The sequence below is a fragment of the Abramis brama genome (genome assembly GCF_963993115.1).
Source record: "Abramis brama genome assembly, chromosome: 18".
Lineage (NCBI taxonomy): Eukaryota > Metazoa > Chordata > Actinopteri > Cypriniformes > Leuciscidae > Abramis > Abramis brama.
Genome location: NC_139980.1, coordinates 6,116,204 through 6,131,767, shown reverse-complemented (window position 1 = coordinate 6,131,767; position 15,564 = coordinate 6,116,204). Strand labels below are relative to the sequence as shown.

Genomic DNA, 15,564 nt, shown 5'->3' with positions numbered 1-15,564 from the left:
ATGTTAGTGTAAATGTTGTGGCCGGTGCCTTGAACTCTCCATTCAAATTCCAGATTTTGTTGATAACAAACCAGTTCATTTTATTTTGACTGCTTGCATTTGAACAGGCTCTAGTCTGGCAACAATAGATCTTTCCCTCCAGCCACTGTGTTTGCTTTTCCAAAATTAGCATATGACGAAAAGACTTTAACGAGCTTGCAAGACTGCCGCAGTTATCTCAGGAAATGAAATAATCACTTGATTCTGAAATCAGATAACTTTGGAGTTGAGCAAATAGGCCAGTTTAAAGGTCAGTTTGTTGTTTTGTTCAGACACTTTTAAGATCAATTGTTGTGCTTCAAACGGTCTTCCTGTTTTGGTATGACTACATTTTGTTAAAGGGTTAGTTCACCCAAAAATAAAATCGCTATCATCATTTACTCACAATCATGTTGCTCTAAACCGGTAGTATACTCAAAAGATGTTATTTTGAAGAATGTTGGGGTCCAAATAACATTGGACCCAACTCATTTTATATGTATGGATAAAAAACATGGACATTTTTCAAAATATATTTTTGGGTTTCACAGAAGAAAGAAAGTCATTCAAGTTTAGAACGACATGCGAATGAGTAAATGATGATAAATTTGTCCTTTTTGGGTGAATAGCCCTTCAAGTTTTTCTTGTCAGCTGACCAAAATAATGGACCTGAATGATCTCACAGTCCATGCATTGCGCTTCAATTGTATTTTCTTATAGATCTGTCAACCTGTAATGCTGACACTGGATGTAAGGAACATGAACTGACACAATTTTAGATTTGATAGCCACCACAATGATCATTTGCATAATGTTCATGCATCATTTCCCACACATCCAGTATAAAATAAACATTTTCTATCTACATTTGTCGAGCCTGAAATATTTACTTGGAATTTTTCATTTGAAATGAATACTTTTATTCAGCTAAGACACATTAAATTGTTTCAGGATAATCAGCATATTAGAATGATTTCTGAAGGATCATGTGACACTGAAGACTGGAGTAATGGCTGATGAAAATTCAGCATGACGTTATTTGGAAATGTAATAACATTTCACAAAATGACTGTTTTTACTTTATTTTTTTTAATCAAATAAATTCAGCCTTGGAGAGCATAAGAGGTTTCTGTCAAAAACATTAAAGCTACACTGTGTAATTTTTAAAGTTGATTCTTAGCAAAAAAACACTTTGTTCTTTCAAAATGATATGTGCTCATTAATGTGTAATTACTTCTACCAACTAATCAAGTATTCTCGTAAGCGTAGAATCTGCCATTTAGAATACATACGAGCAAGTCGCTCGAATGGCGGCAGCCATGTTGCGCCTCCATCTTGAAAATACATTAGCCAAAGAGGGACATTTGGAAATTCAAGCTTCGCCTTTCACGTTTTGACACTCAGTGGCACCGTGACGAATGCGAGGGGGAGATTACTCGCGACTGCCGGCAGATTTGAAATAATACGGCCACCGTAGGAGTTAAAACGCCCTCGGAATGGGAGGGGCTAGAAAGTAATATTCAGTTGGTAGTCATATACAATTTCACCGCTAGATGGGAGAAAATCCTACACAACTTTTGAATGGTAGACCTAGTGTATATTTAATTACTCGTACTTTATAGTGAAGCTGGCAGTGTCGTGATAGTTGTCCTGAACAGGTGGTCTATCTCACTTGCCTTCACCCTCATCCTGAAAGCCCTCATGTCTGTCCAGCTCAGGATCCGTCAGCACTTCCTCTGAGCTGATATCATGCCTGTCATCACCTGGATCTCCACCGAGACTCTTCCTGTAACAGACCTGCATATCGCCACACAAACACACAGAATGACTTCCCAAAACAGAGAGGGCAGTTCATAAACTGTCATTTCACATCCCGTAAAACAGCACAGGCTGCTTTAAAAACTCAGCATGTTTGAACATCAACAGGCAACTGTAAAATAAGCATAAAAATACCCTTTAAAAGTCATAAGAGAGACATTACAGTCTGAGGGGCGGCATGCCTTTGATGCCGGTGATTATTAGTGTGCAGTAAAGCCCCGAAGAAGGGGTTAGGTTAGGTTCATGTCTGGGATGCAGGTGATTTAGTTTCTCCCAGTAGGAAGCCTCTGGCTCTCTGACATGTTTTGTGTGACCTTCCATGGGCCAGAGTATCATTAATTACTTGCTGAACTTTTACAGGACGGATCAAAGGTGGAATGGAATTGAACTGACATGCGTTTTGGGTTTATTATAAGTGTGTTTGAACTAAAGAGGTTGGATTAGCTATAAAAAAAAAATCTCACCACATGCATTGATGCCAAATTTAGTTGTTTTTCAGTTTTAAGTGTCCATCCAACTGTTTTTGGGGAGGTTTTAGCTGTGAAGATGTAACAGTCCTGTTGAGTGAGGGAAAGCAAGAGAGGCTTTGCAAAAATCCACACCTCAGGCCAGCCATCTGTTACAGAAGCTGGGGAAAAAAGAAAAGAGGTTCGTTCTGACCAGTCACCCCTCTCTGTTTTCACACTCTGTCTATCAGAATGTATCTACTATTAACAGCTGGCTGTTACCTCAGGCTAGGTTTCTGTTTCGTTAAACATCTGGATCTTGCTTCAGGGGTTTAAGATTTAAGGTTTTGTTTTGTGGGCCTCATATTAGGTACTTGAACCTTCTGGGTGTGTAATCTCATTTATTGTATTTAATTTTTAAGCCAATTAATAGGACTTTTCAGAAATGTTGTAGGTAAGTGTAACTGAACAAATCATATTAAAAAGGTTTGTGCAATGTTTATTGTGTTGTGTTCCTTTACACTCAGCATCAACGCAGCATTTTTTTAAATAAAATAATAAATCTTTACATAAAATCCTTTTTTTTAAAAAATATATATATTTTTTTTTTACAGAAAGACTACAGAAAGAATATATGATCAGTTCCACTAAAATTATTTTAAAAAATATTTTTCTGTATATTCTCTCTGCAGTACTCTAGATTTTATTTATATATATAAAAAATAAATATTCAAATAAAATCCTGTAGATTATCCCTGTAGTACTTGTCTTTTATTTTCAAAAAAGTTATTTTAATTAACAAAGTACTACAGAAAGTACATCTACTAACAGTGCCACAAACAAAATAAATAAAATATAATCATTATTTTCTGTAGATTCTTTCTGTAGAAAAACTGTCCAGTCTGGCACTTGTTAATTACCAGTCACTTGCATGTTGAGGCAAAAGTAGGCCAGAAGTTACATAACAATATGTCATGAGTTACTCCCATGAGCACTTCATATATTATTTAGAGTCAGAGAGGAATATCACCCATTAAATATAAGCCAGGGATTTGCATTTTCAATGTGTAAAAAAGAATTTAAATACTTGCAAATGATCAGTTCATCCCATCCACCATCACAGCAGTCACATATTTGCGTTGTTTTACAGAAGCGGACTCTGAAACCAATGGTGTACTCAAAACCTCATAAATAAACTGGCCCCGAGGAACAGTGCGAATGTGGATAATCAGTATTGTGCTTAAAAATGCTGACGACTGTCTTATAGTTGCCCATATTGAAGCACAATGTTGTAGAAAGAGCAGAGAACAGAAGGGTTGGGTGGGGGATTGAACCTTGGCCATCCTAGAAGCCTTCCGGGGTGCATTCATTTGCAAAACACTCAGGGAATGGCTCATCCATTTCGCCCTGGCCTCTTCCAGACCCCCCACTGGAGAGATGGTATCTCGTCACCTTAATAATGGCTGTGCATACAAAAAGTGTCTTGGGCTCCGCTGGTGCTTCAATTCAGTTCTGGAGGAGGGGGCATAGATAAACACCTAGAGAATGACTTGAATGATAGCACCAAAGGCCAAAGCTTTGCCTTGGGATTCACTTATCTGAATGGTAATAAGAAATGCAAACAGAACTGAGAGCGCAAATAAAAAAGGCACTGTCTTCATTGCTCATGTGGAAAAAGAAATAGGAGCAGGGTCTTAAACCTTTGGAAGTCTAGTCAAGTCAAGTCACATTTAGCGCTTACACAATCCAGATGGTTTCAAAGCACACTAATAAAAGGGAAAATAACAGAATAATTGATGAAATTGCCATCAAATAGGAAAAATTCTAATTCTGCTGTAAAGCAGCTCTTAAAAGACAATAGTGTCATTATTCAGCTCAAGTTTATTCAGTTCAGTTCAATAATGTAAAGTGCATCAATTATGAATCAAGTTAAATTCACCTGGTATAAGCAGCTCTACACAAAACAAGTGTTGTTCGTAATTCAGCTTGAGTCAGTTCAACAACGATTCAATCCAGTTCAGTAACAGTGTCAATTCTGCAAAATGAATCAAATACGAAACAAATTCGATTTAGCTATAAAGCAGCTCTACAGAAGACATCATCCAACTCAATTCACTCAACTCAAGTGTTGTTCTCATCCGATATGTGTCAGTGCAGTCAAATCAATAATATTGCTGAATATTAAGTGTCTTTTAATCCCCATCTAAGCATGTGACAGAAATGGGGGGACCAGGCTCAGTCAATGGCCAAATGAACAAACAGGCTGCGATTTATGATTCTAGGCTGCATCAGAAAGTCATCAATCGAACATTTTAAATCCAGCTCCTTCTGCTTTACCACTACTACGACTCTCACAGAAATGTGTATCAAAGCTTGTCTCCAGAAAGTTCTGGAACACGAGCTGCGTCCACATGTGGCCACTCTGATTCTGACTGGTTTGATTGGCCTCCTGCCTTCTTGAAAGCTCGCTGGATCAATTTGTAAGCAGGCAGGAAACACCCCTGAGGAAATCAAGTTTGGACTAATGAAATCCACGGCTATCAAAGGCCTCTCCTGCTGGTCAGATACATGCATACACAATTGGGGAAAAGAGCAGCTGCAGGTGACAGATAAACCATATATGCATTCAGCATTTTCAAACCTGACTTGTCAGTCCTTCATAGACACACATATTCACTTAATTACTGTGAGGTGGTGAATAAATATTTAATATCAATTCAGTGAGCATGCTTAGTCATATCTCGTGAAACAGGGGAGGGAACTCCACGCGTTTTGCCAAGCGAACAATCAATGTTGGCCCCGTGAGCTCAGTGTCCTGCAGAGGGGTCCTGGTGAGCACTATCCCAGCATGCACTCAGGCACGCACCACACTGACTGATCTGTGTTAAACATATCCCTGAGCCATCCTACCAAAGCCTTTTAAATCTGTACAGAACAGAAGATGCGTGGTGTATGAAGAGTTTTTGAACATATATAGCCAATACGATTATTATAATTTCATTAAATGATATAAAGGAGTCAGTACACTTTTTTTGTTGTTGAAAGAAATTAATAATTTTATTCTGGAAGGATGCATTAAATTGGTCAAAAGTGACAGTAAAAACATTTATAATGTTACAAGTCAAGTCACCTTACCTTTATTTATATAGTGCATTGTATAGATTGTTTCAAAGCAGCTTTACAAGTATAAACGGATAAATCATATTAAATAATGATTTAATGATGCAACCAGAGTTCACTTCTACTGTAGATGGAAAACAGAGTTCAGCTGAGGTCAGTTCAGTGTTGATTTAGTTCCGTTCAATAACTGTGTAAAAATCATCAAAAATGTCTTCAATATTTCTATTTTCAAAAAGATTTATATTTCCAAAAACGCTGTTCTTTTGAACTTTATATGAATAATAAAAAAATAATTATTGATATTAATAAGAACTGTTTCTTGAGCACCAAAGAAAACCCTTTTTTGAAATGTAATACTTTTTTATTGTAATAATATCTCATAATATTACTGTTTTACCTGTATTTTGATCATATAAATGCAGCCTTGGTGAGCATGAAAGACTTCCGACCCAAGTATGTCTGTCTAGCAAATATAATGCAATTGTAATTTCTAGCTGTAAACAACCAAACACACTCATAACAGTAGATGCCAATTATTTTATGACTTCACTGGCTAAGCACTAACATGAACTCACAACCTGATCTTGACTGTGAATGAAATATTTTTGAGGCACTTTAGGCTGTTTAATTTGATATAGCACATGAATATTTATAGCACTTTTTTTTGAATATTTATGTTATAAATGTTTATACTTACTGAAAATATAGAACAATTTCTGATGACAAACTAACGGTATGCTTTTACTACATTCAATTAAGTAAAGGTGTGTATATCAGCATATGACCTTGGAGTGTGAAAATAACCATTCAGAATAGTGAATAAGTGTCAAGTAGGGTTGACAAATAATACCAAGAACACATCATATTTTTCTTTACAAATGCATAAATTGAGTTTTGGATGAACAACAACTGGCTGATCATCTCGTACATCATCTGAAGAAAAATGAGCATTAGGGAAACAGCCAATACCTGAACGCAACAAAGCTCACGCTACGATAAGAGCATCACTCCTTCACAAGAGTTCTGCGCTCAGCTTTTTGATTTGATTCGGAAACGGTTCCTTATTGAAGATATGATCAAATGCGGATTTATTTTGTTTTCTCTCCCCAAGCCGTAGAGACAAATCCCACTGTACATCATGCAAATGGAACCCTCCAAATGCTTGCACTATTCTTTCTTAGCTTATCTGCTGTGAAACAGGCCAGGCCAGTCTTATCCACTACTATATGTTCAATATTTATGGAGAGAAACGGCCACGACCAGTGTTTTTTTCTTTCCTGTAAAAAGAAACAATGTGACAGACCATGAGGCTCTCATCAAAGTCTGTTTTATCAAGAGAGACCACTGACCAATTGAGTGAGCTGACCCCTATTGCCCTGGATTTATAACCTTATGAATACAAATTCAGGATGCAGTCACGGTCTCTCAGCACACCACCTGAATTCCTCATGCCAGATTCCCTTTAAATAATCGAAACATGTTCACTATGGCTTTAGACCACCAGGTTCAGGTCTTTTTAGTTTCAAAACCTCAACCAAGAACAAGTGGTATAGTGAGAAATCCTCATGCATCTGGGATCAGGTGTTCCATATACATGTATGTGAACAATCTGCAAAGCCCCGCCTCCCTCACAGACCACAGACCTGCTTAAAAGAAACCTAATATGTTGAAAGAAATACTGAACAATATCCCCCTTCTTGAACACAATCACAGTTCTGGGAGCCAGACCAGCTCCTCTCAATGACAACTACTGAAGTCCTGCCCAGGCAGATGCAGCATGTGTGTGTGAGAGTGTAACACACTGAAAAAGAATTAAATGAAGAGAGAGAATGTGTGAGATAGAGGCTTAGTTTCTACAATCGTGTAAAACACTGCCATATAAATGCCACAAATCACATGCCAATGTCTCATGCTGGGGAAATACTGGGAATTAGACCATTATACAACTGAAGAATCCACTCAGATTAAATGTTTTTTTTATGTTATGCTTTTGAAAAATAAAACGTATACCCTACATTTTGTGATGACCTGTGTGAATGAAACCATTTCTAAACAGTCATTGCGAATGATTCACTGCCCTTAATTCCCTGTCATTATTTCCATTTCAGAAAACACAGCGTGAGCCATGATGCCCGATTCACAAACAATTGACTCTAAGCGATTCTTTTTAGAGAACCAGGAGAACAAGGGTATAACAAATCCATATTTTTGTTGCATAAATTAATGACTCAAATTCCGGTGTTAAGGCTCCGATATAGTCATGGCGAAGTTCTTTTCATTAAACGAAGTTAAAATGAAAGGTAAAACGAAGAGTGACCAGCGATATACCGCTAGCAAACATCCGAAGCCGCCCACACTGCTGAGATCGGCATTTAGATGAATATGTAAATATGTGCTGCACGCTTTCCTCTCAATAACAAAATAAACACACAACAAAATTGAGAAAACAGCAAGCATTTTTTTAAATAAAGCATAATAAAAGCATCTGATCATAGCAACGTGAATATGTTTGCACAAGCTCTGCAATTCGGCACTCTAGTAAAGTCATGTTACGTTTATTTATATATCATTTTATACCATATATTGCTTAAAATCAAGCAGCTTTACGTATTAAACATGAAAAACAGTATCAGTGTCTCGTTTCATCAGAAGTACAACTTCATTTTCTACTATAAAAAAACAACCACGGATCAATGTACGCAGAGTCGCAGAGTCAGATTTCACTAAATACGTGAAGAGAGTAAGAAAAGATGACTGACAAGACGATGGCAGAGGATTTTGTGCGCAACAGATCCTGAGCGTCATTATTTTATAAAATGTGCGGTCGGTACCGTCGCTCCCTATACAAACAGTACACGTGATTGCAAATTCGAAATTCGATTTTGTTTAGTATATTAGGTCCAATTCCAAAATTTTATCTATAAGGGAAAGTTTGTTTGGATGACAATCAACAGAGTTTATAGAGTTTATGATATTGTTATATATAGGAGTGACATGATCCAATTGGAAAATAATATTCAAACTAAATAGGTTACAACAAGATTAACCTAACTGGGTTTTATAGGGATCTATAAACAAGTGTTTATAAACATTTTATTATAATTATATCAATCAGAGTTTCCCAAACTGGAGGATCGTAAGGGAATTGCAGGGGGTTTGTGAGTTGATGAAAATCTAATAATTAAGTCATAAAAATGCCAAATTAAAACAAACTATCTAAAAATAAAACAACCAAAATAAAAATAAAAATCTTAAAAAGTAGAAATATTTTATTGTTTATAAGTCATATCAACCAACTTCAGAGAACATTGATGCGAACGTGTTGTTAAATTATTAAAATATTAACCTAAAATCACTTCAAGTAAACATTTTAGGGCAAAGGGGTTCGGCTGACAAAATATTTTGGGAATCCCTAATTTAAATCATCATAGTAATGTACAAAATACTAAAATATTTACTAAATGTACTCAAATATTCCTATATGACAGCACAGAGCAGTGACTGTGGTTAAAAGCTGAAGTAAGAAGCTTCACATAATTAAATGAAGCACACTTATAAACAACCATTTTAATCAAGCAAGTTATCACATAATAAAATTAAATTTGTCACATAAAGGTTATTTGCCTCTTAAATGTTTCATTTTAGGACCCAATGGTTCCGTGTTTTTTTTTTTTTTGAACTGAAAAGTGAGAAGTCATGATAGGCCTACACAGGACTGCATCCAGAATCACCCATTGCATGTTGGTGATTCAATCATTTGGCTAATTATATTTTATTACTACTGTCAGCAAGTCTGTAGAACTCTCAGCTCTGTTTAACACATTTTACCATATTAATATCAGCAATTGTGCACATTTGCTCCAAAATCAGTGCAGAAAATGTGAAAAACAGTCCGCTCGGGCCTAGTCATGGCCCAGAGAGCTCTTTCTCTCCGTCTCTGCAGGGGGCCCGTGGCTGACTTACGGAGCATTGATTTCCATCATCCCCCACAGCAGAAGGCTCTGGTCACATCCCAGCCTGCCCGAGCAAGATAACGGCAAATAAAGTGAGAGCAAGTCGGCTGGAAATGAAAAAAAAAAAAAAAACCTGATATTGCCTCAAATTGACCAGTTCCAAAGCGTGTTTGTGGATGTACAGTGTCTGCAGAGAACACTGCGTAGTCTTTTTTCCTCCTGCTTATGTAGAGCTATGTTGTTTGTCTACATATTCCCAAACATATGAGCTCTCTCTCTCTCTCTCTCTCTCTCTCTGAGGCATTCCATCTGATTATGAGTACTTTGCAATCTGCGACAGTTTGATTGATGCTCTACCTCCATGAGTGGAATTTTGAGCAGCGCCTCCTTGGAGCAGCCCGTTATGTGTCTGCAAGCCGGTAACCTTGAATTTATGTTTCCACGGCAACAGAGCTGGTCATGCATTATGGATTATCATTGAAATTCTACACCACCTACCTAACATAATAATGGGGGCTTGAGACTTAATCAAATCAGCTATTCTGTGTGAGTGCATGTGACTTTGAGTGATTGTATATCATATGATTGGTATATGAATCTATTTTTACTTATGTTTGTGTTAGCAACACATTTTTGTGTCTGTTTAAATGTATATATGCTGATGGTCTTTCCATATGATACACAGATGAAGTGTGGAGTGTGAAACCTGTTTATGCTTTGGACCAAAGTCTAATACCATGACCTACCCTATAAAGAGGACCATTTGAAAGAGTACATTTGGATTTTTTAGCAGTCGCTTATGTGATCCATGTAAAAGGTTTTACATGGATCACAGATTTGTGATTTGTGATTACAATACAATATAGGGAATTACATTTATTCACAGTAACATACTTATGGTAGCACCATAAGGGCCTCTTTAACACTCTATGATCTTAGAAACATAAAGGGGTGTAACTTTGGAAACTTTAATTTCCCAGGGATTAAAACAAACAAATTTTTTTTTATGTTGTATGAGGGTCATAGGAAAACTGGCGTGGAAACTATTTACTATGTCCTCATCATTTATATTTGCTCAAATGCCCAATATGTACAGATTTTATTATTCTACCCATGTCCCAGACACAGACTTTCAATCCTCAAATAAGGAAATTACTCATAAAATATGTGACCCGTGTTGGCAAAAGGAGTCGGAATGCGCATGGGATAATTTCGAGCAACAGTTCAGGCAAAGCAAGTGAAAAATGCTGATTTTGAGGGTTTCACAAAAATGAGTTCATTAAGCCCTCATCTGACGACCCCAATGATCCAAATAGCAATTAAACATCTAAAAGTATCTTAATTTGTACATTTTCTGGGAGGAGTACCTTTCCTTTGTCCATGAAAAACTTCTGATGTGTAACAATATTTTAGATCCGTTCGGTACATTAGGTCTTAATATAGGCTGTCTGTTTCATTAATGTTAATCAAATAATTGTGGTATCGTGTGATAGTTGAATATATATAGATATATAGGAAATATTTGGTTTGACTTGGTGTGTGCCAAATTTGGTGTTATTACCAGGGATTTTAAGGTATGGTTGCTGGGTGATCTTGTCTTGCAACCTTCAGAAAACTTTAACTCAATTTTTCTCAAAATTGACAAATTCAAACAGGTGCAGCTCAGTCATTTTTTGTCTGATTCCAACAAGTCATACATACTTTTGAAGATTATTTATAACAAAATATATATTTTTTTGCTCATTTCGACCTATTTTGCCAGCACGGGTCACATATTATTCTAAATTAAAAAAAAAAAAATCATAAAATATTACTATTTAATAATAACCCATCAACAACAACAAAAAAAAAAGCATCACACAGTTGTAGCATCATTTCGATAACAAACAATTTTGCCTCTAATAAAGTGTTTTCAAATTCAATAATTTAACTGTGTGTATTTAGGATGGTGGTAAATTAAACTTTACCACCAAAGAATACTAGTAAACAATACATCATTTGAGTGGTGATGACACTGAGGGAATTTATCACTTTCTGGAAAAAACCAACAAATTCTCCTTATGTCCACTGTTGCACATTGTTACATGAATCACAGGAAAGTATGAAAATAGTTTATTTTGTCCACAGGGCCAAAAGTGGTCATAGGTAAAGAAACATTGAAATGACAGTGATTTTCACCTTGTTACTCTTTCCGAAGATTTCTGATTTCTTTCTGAAGAAAATAATAGTGTAGTACATTCTCAGTAAAATACCGGAGACGCTGAGTCACTGAATTTACACGAGGGTCACTATGGCCATGATATAAATGCAGATTCATACATCCTGATTTGTTCGCTCCATCCTTGCTTAAAGGCTGTAATTACTTTAATGTACCGTATTGAGTAACGTACAGCAGGCTTAATCGTCCTCTGCCAGGCCTAAATTAACACTGTGAATCAATGTAAGAAGAACAGTGGGTCTTTGCTGTCTCTCTGTGAAGGCTCCTCTATTGTTCTGTCACACTATTGACAATGAATCATGCAGCGAGGTTCATTACGGAGGCACGGAGACAAAAGACGGAGGTGTTATAACTTCATAATTAAGAACTGGAAGCCATCTGACAGCATGGGATGACGTAACCCCACGAAACCAAAGCTGTGCAGTCTATGATTTATAGCACATGTACCAAAGTGCAACTCAGAATTTACATAAGACATGTATAGAGTCGCAGGGACACCGTTCATTTACACCTTTAATTAATCGCTGTATATTTAAAGTAGCTTGTGTTCTTGTCTGATAGAAGTATACCACCCTTTATAGCATTTGTCAATACAGTAACTGGTTAATGACAAATTCAATATTAATGTGCAAAGACAATGTGAAAGATAATGACTACAATATGACAGCTGAGGTTTGGGAGGGAGTGCGTGGGACTTTGATGCCTGATTAAGCAACTATATCAGTCCCTGTCTCTCGGCTGTCATGAGACGCTCTCTTAGATTCCATTATAAACACAGTGTGGGTTTATAAGAGATAAGGCCAGATCTGCCGTGAGAGCCATTCTGTGTAAAACACACCAGGCTTTGGTCAAAGAACAGACAAACAAACTTGTTTATCCTATATAATTAAAATATGATAATGTGTCATTTCAAACTATGAATATATTTATGATTAAAGACAAATATAGCTGTTGTCAAATAGACATTTTATATATTAAAAGCAGAAAACTGTAAGGACTTGGACTGTAATTTTGATATTTTGTTGATGTATAATTATCACCTGTCAGTCATTTGGTTCGTCTTCCTGTTTTGTTCAGTCCCTTGTCAGTTATTGTCATATGTAAAGTGTTGTGTTAATCCCGTGTTCATCATTAAAGTTCCTAAAAATTCCTATCTGTGCGTGTTGCTTGGCCATAAACGTTACAATAACAAAGGATTGGATTACACTAACATAACATTTTGCTGTGATGCTATAGATGATGATGCTAATGCTTTCATTAACTTGGCTATTGAAAGAGCAGTATTACATTCAGTAATACTTACAATCAGTATTTACATTTCAATATTACATTTTAAATATTAAAAGGGGAAGATTCTATATTTTTATTCAATAAATAAAAATAAAAAAAGTAAATAAATAAATAATAACCAGCGAGAAATAATGTGAGAAACCAGCTAAAGCCAGACCCCTTTAAAACCATCCAAACAGACCAGTCTAATGGAAGCAACTTTAACTTTACACTCTTAAAAATAAAGGTTACAAAAAGGGGGTTTCGCAGTGATGCCATAGAAGAACCATTATGGGTTACCCAAAGCACCTTTCAATTAACAGTTCTTAAAGGAACCTTTTTTCCTCCTTAGTGTTTCTATTATACACTCTTATAAAGGTTCTTTATTGGCATCTGGTTCCATGAAGGACCTGTAACATCCATGGAACATTTCCACTAGACATAAGGTTCTTTTAGTGGAAAAAATGTTCTTTAGATTTAAATATTCTTCAGATTAAGAAAAGAAATATATATATTTTAAGAACATACGTATACATACATACAGCATGCATGCATATATGCAGTATATATATATATATATATATATATATATATATGCATATATCACTGACAAATCTGTATCTGCATAGCTGACATCTGTACACATGACAAATAAACTTGAAACTAATGGTTCACTGATACCCCTTTTCCACCAAAAAAGAACTGGTTCGGAACTGGTGCTGGTTCAAAGTTGGTTCAACTTGCGAACCTTCTCAGAACCTGTTTGTTTTTCCACTGACTAGAGAGCCCAGCGAACGACGTCGTTACATCACGTACGTTGCCATACGTCTTAGCTTTCCCAGAAACGCTTGCGCCAACTTCAAGCATAACAATTACAATGTTGGACTACATCGTCTTTCTGCAAATGTTTCTCCTGGCTTTGCGATCCTATATTGGGGTCAGAAGAAGACATTTAGAACACATTTGTGCTGCTCGTCTGGATTACTATAGACGGAGGTTACGTTCGAGAAGAAGTTTGACAATAACCCCGCCCCCAGCCCCCGACGTAAGCATGACGTGGTAAAAGAACGGTTCTAGTCCAGCAAAGAGTTGGTGCCGCTTTGGAACCAATTTTCCTGGCCGAAAACCGGTTCTTTGGCTGTCGAAACACAAAGAACTAGTTCGCGAGTAGGCACCAGCTCCGAACCGGCACCAGCACTGCCTTGGTGGAAAAGGTTTGTTGGGGAACCCATAATAGTTTTTCTATGGCATCACAGTGAAAACATTCTTCTGAAACCTTTATTTTAAAGAGTGTAAAGAACCTTTTGCCCATTGGAAAGGTTCCATGGATGTTAAACGTTCTTCATGGAGCCATAGATGCCGATAAATGACCTTTATTTTTAAGCGTTTAGGCTGATTTATGCTGTTTTTATCAGCAGGGATGGCTTGTTCTGGTAGGCTAGATTTCAGTGTTATCCAATGTATAGTTATAAGTCTAAAGCAAGATTGTAAGAGAGATTTTAGAGACCATTTAAGTTGAATGGTATAATACTGTCAATACACAAGCTCAGACTTCAGTCCTGAGAGAGCTGTGTGTAGTTTCAGTGAAACTTGCAATTTACTTCCACACAAATGAACGAGACATTACCATTCAGAAGATATCTGCAAGCATCTGTGTGTAGTAGTGTTTTATTCTGAATCTCCATTTTGAACCGACGTACTCTTCTGAGTTTCCATCTAATTGTCAGGGAAAAACAGCGAGACAGAACGACAAAAAAGCAGTGATTCGCATATTCTGTCAAACACTGGGTGCTGTGCAAATTAAAAATTGCTTGGTCAAATGAGCTGCTCTGTCTGACTGAGGGCTACACAATTGGTGGTGACAGGTCCCGAGCAGAACATGTCAGAGCAGTAATGGCGCTAAGGTAACCAGATGGCTGGTGATGGATTTGGCTGTCTGAATCTATTCCTACAGCCCAACCGCGCTAACTACACGTTGGACTGCTGCATATTCCCCCATAATTAGCTGCACATTTCGTCTTGGCTCCTACATGACATTCAGAAAAACACTGTGCCACGGTGCTGATAGAATATTTTGGAGGTGCAAATTAAGGTTCTGACATGTCATCTCCGATACGGGGAGAAAGATGCTGCGGTGCAGCGAAATGGTTTTAAACAGAAAGGTTCTTATTTACATACTGTGCGTGCACAGCGATATAAAAAATAAAGTCAATTCCAGGTTTGTCAGAGTAAAATTGGAAATTCCATCTGCATCATTTAAGACTTGTACTGATGAGTTTGAACAGATGAGAGCAGAATGCACAAGATTAAAGAACATTTCCAATGAAAGTTCAAGTGAAAACATGCATTTCTCAACATTATTTGGGTTCTGCTTTTATACAGTTTAACCACACATATAGCTGTTATTTATCTGGAATGAACGTCCCACATAATATTACACTATACTAAACTATTAGTTCTATCTATCTAAATAATTAAGTCACACTGACATAATAACAGTGTGAGATGCAGCTCAAAAATATCCAAAATGTCATAATGAATCTTGGTTATTTGGATGGTTCCCTGTTGACTATAAGTAACATTGCGCCTACATGTCAACTAACTGTCATTAGAGTATTAGTAGAGTATTAGTAGACTGGTAGGGTTAGGGTTAGTCGAATAAGTAGACATGTAGGCCTACTTGCAAGTCCTGTTGGGGGACCATCAAAATAAAATAAAGTGT

At 36.8% G+C, this 15,564-nt stretch overlaps 1 long non-coding RNA gene across 1 annotated transcript; it reads left to right on the top strand.

Annotated features, from left to right (window-relative positions):
- The first annotated feature begins 8,790 nt into the window (after positions 1-8,790).
- Positions 8,791-10,171, top strand: LOC311068632. Its single transcript, XR_014603411.1, has 2 exons — positions 8,791-9,447; positions 9,656-10,171. It is a non-coding gene; the product is annotated as an uncharacterized lncRNA (long non-coding RNA).
- Positions 10,172-15,564: the final 5,393 nt, after the last annotated feature.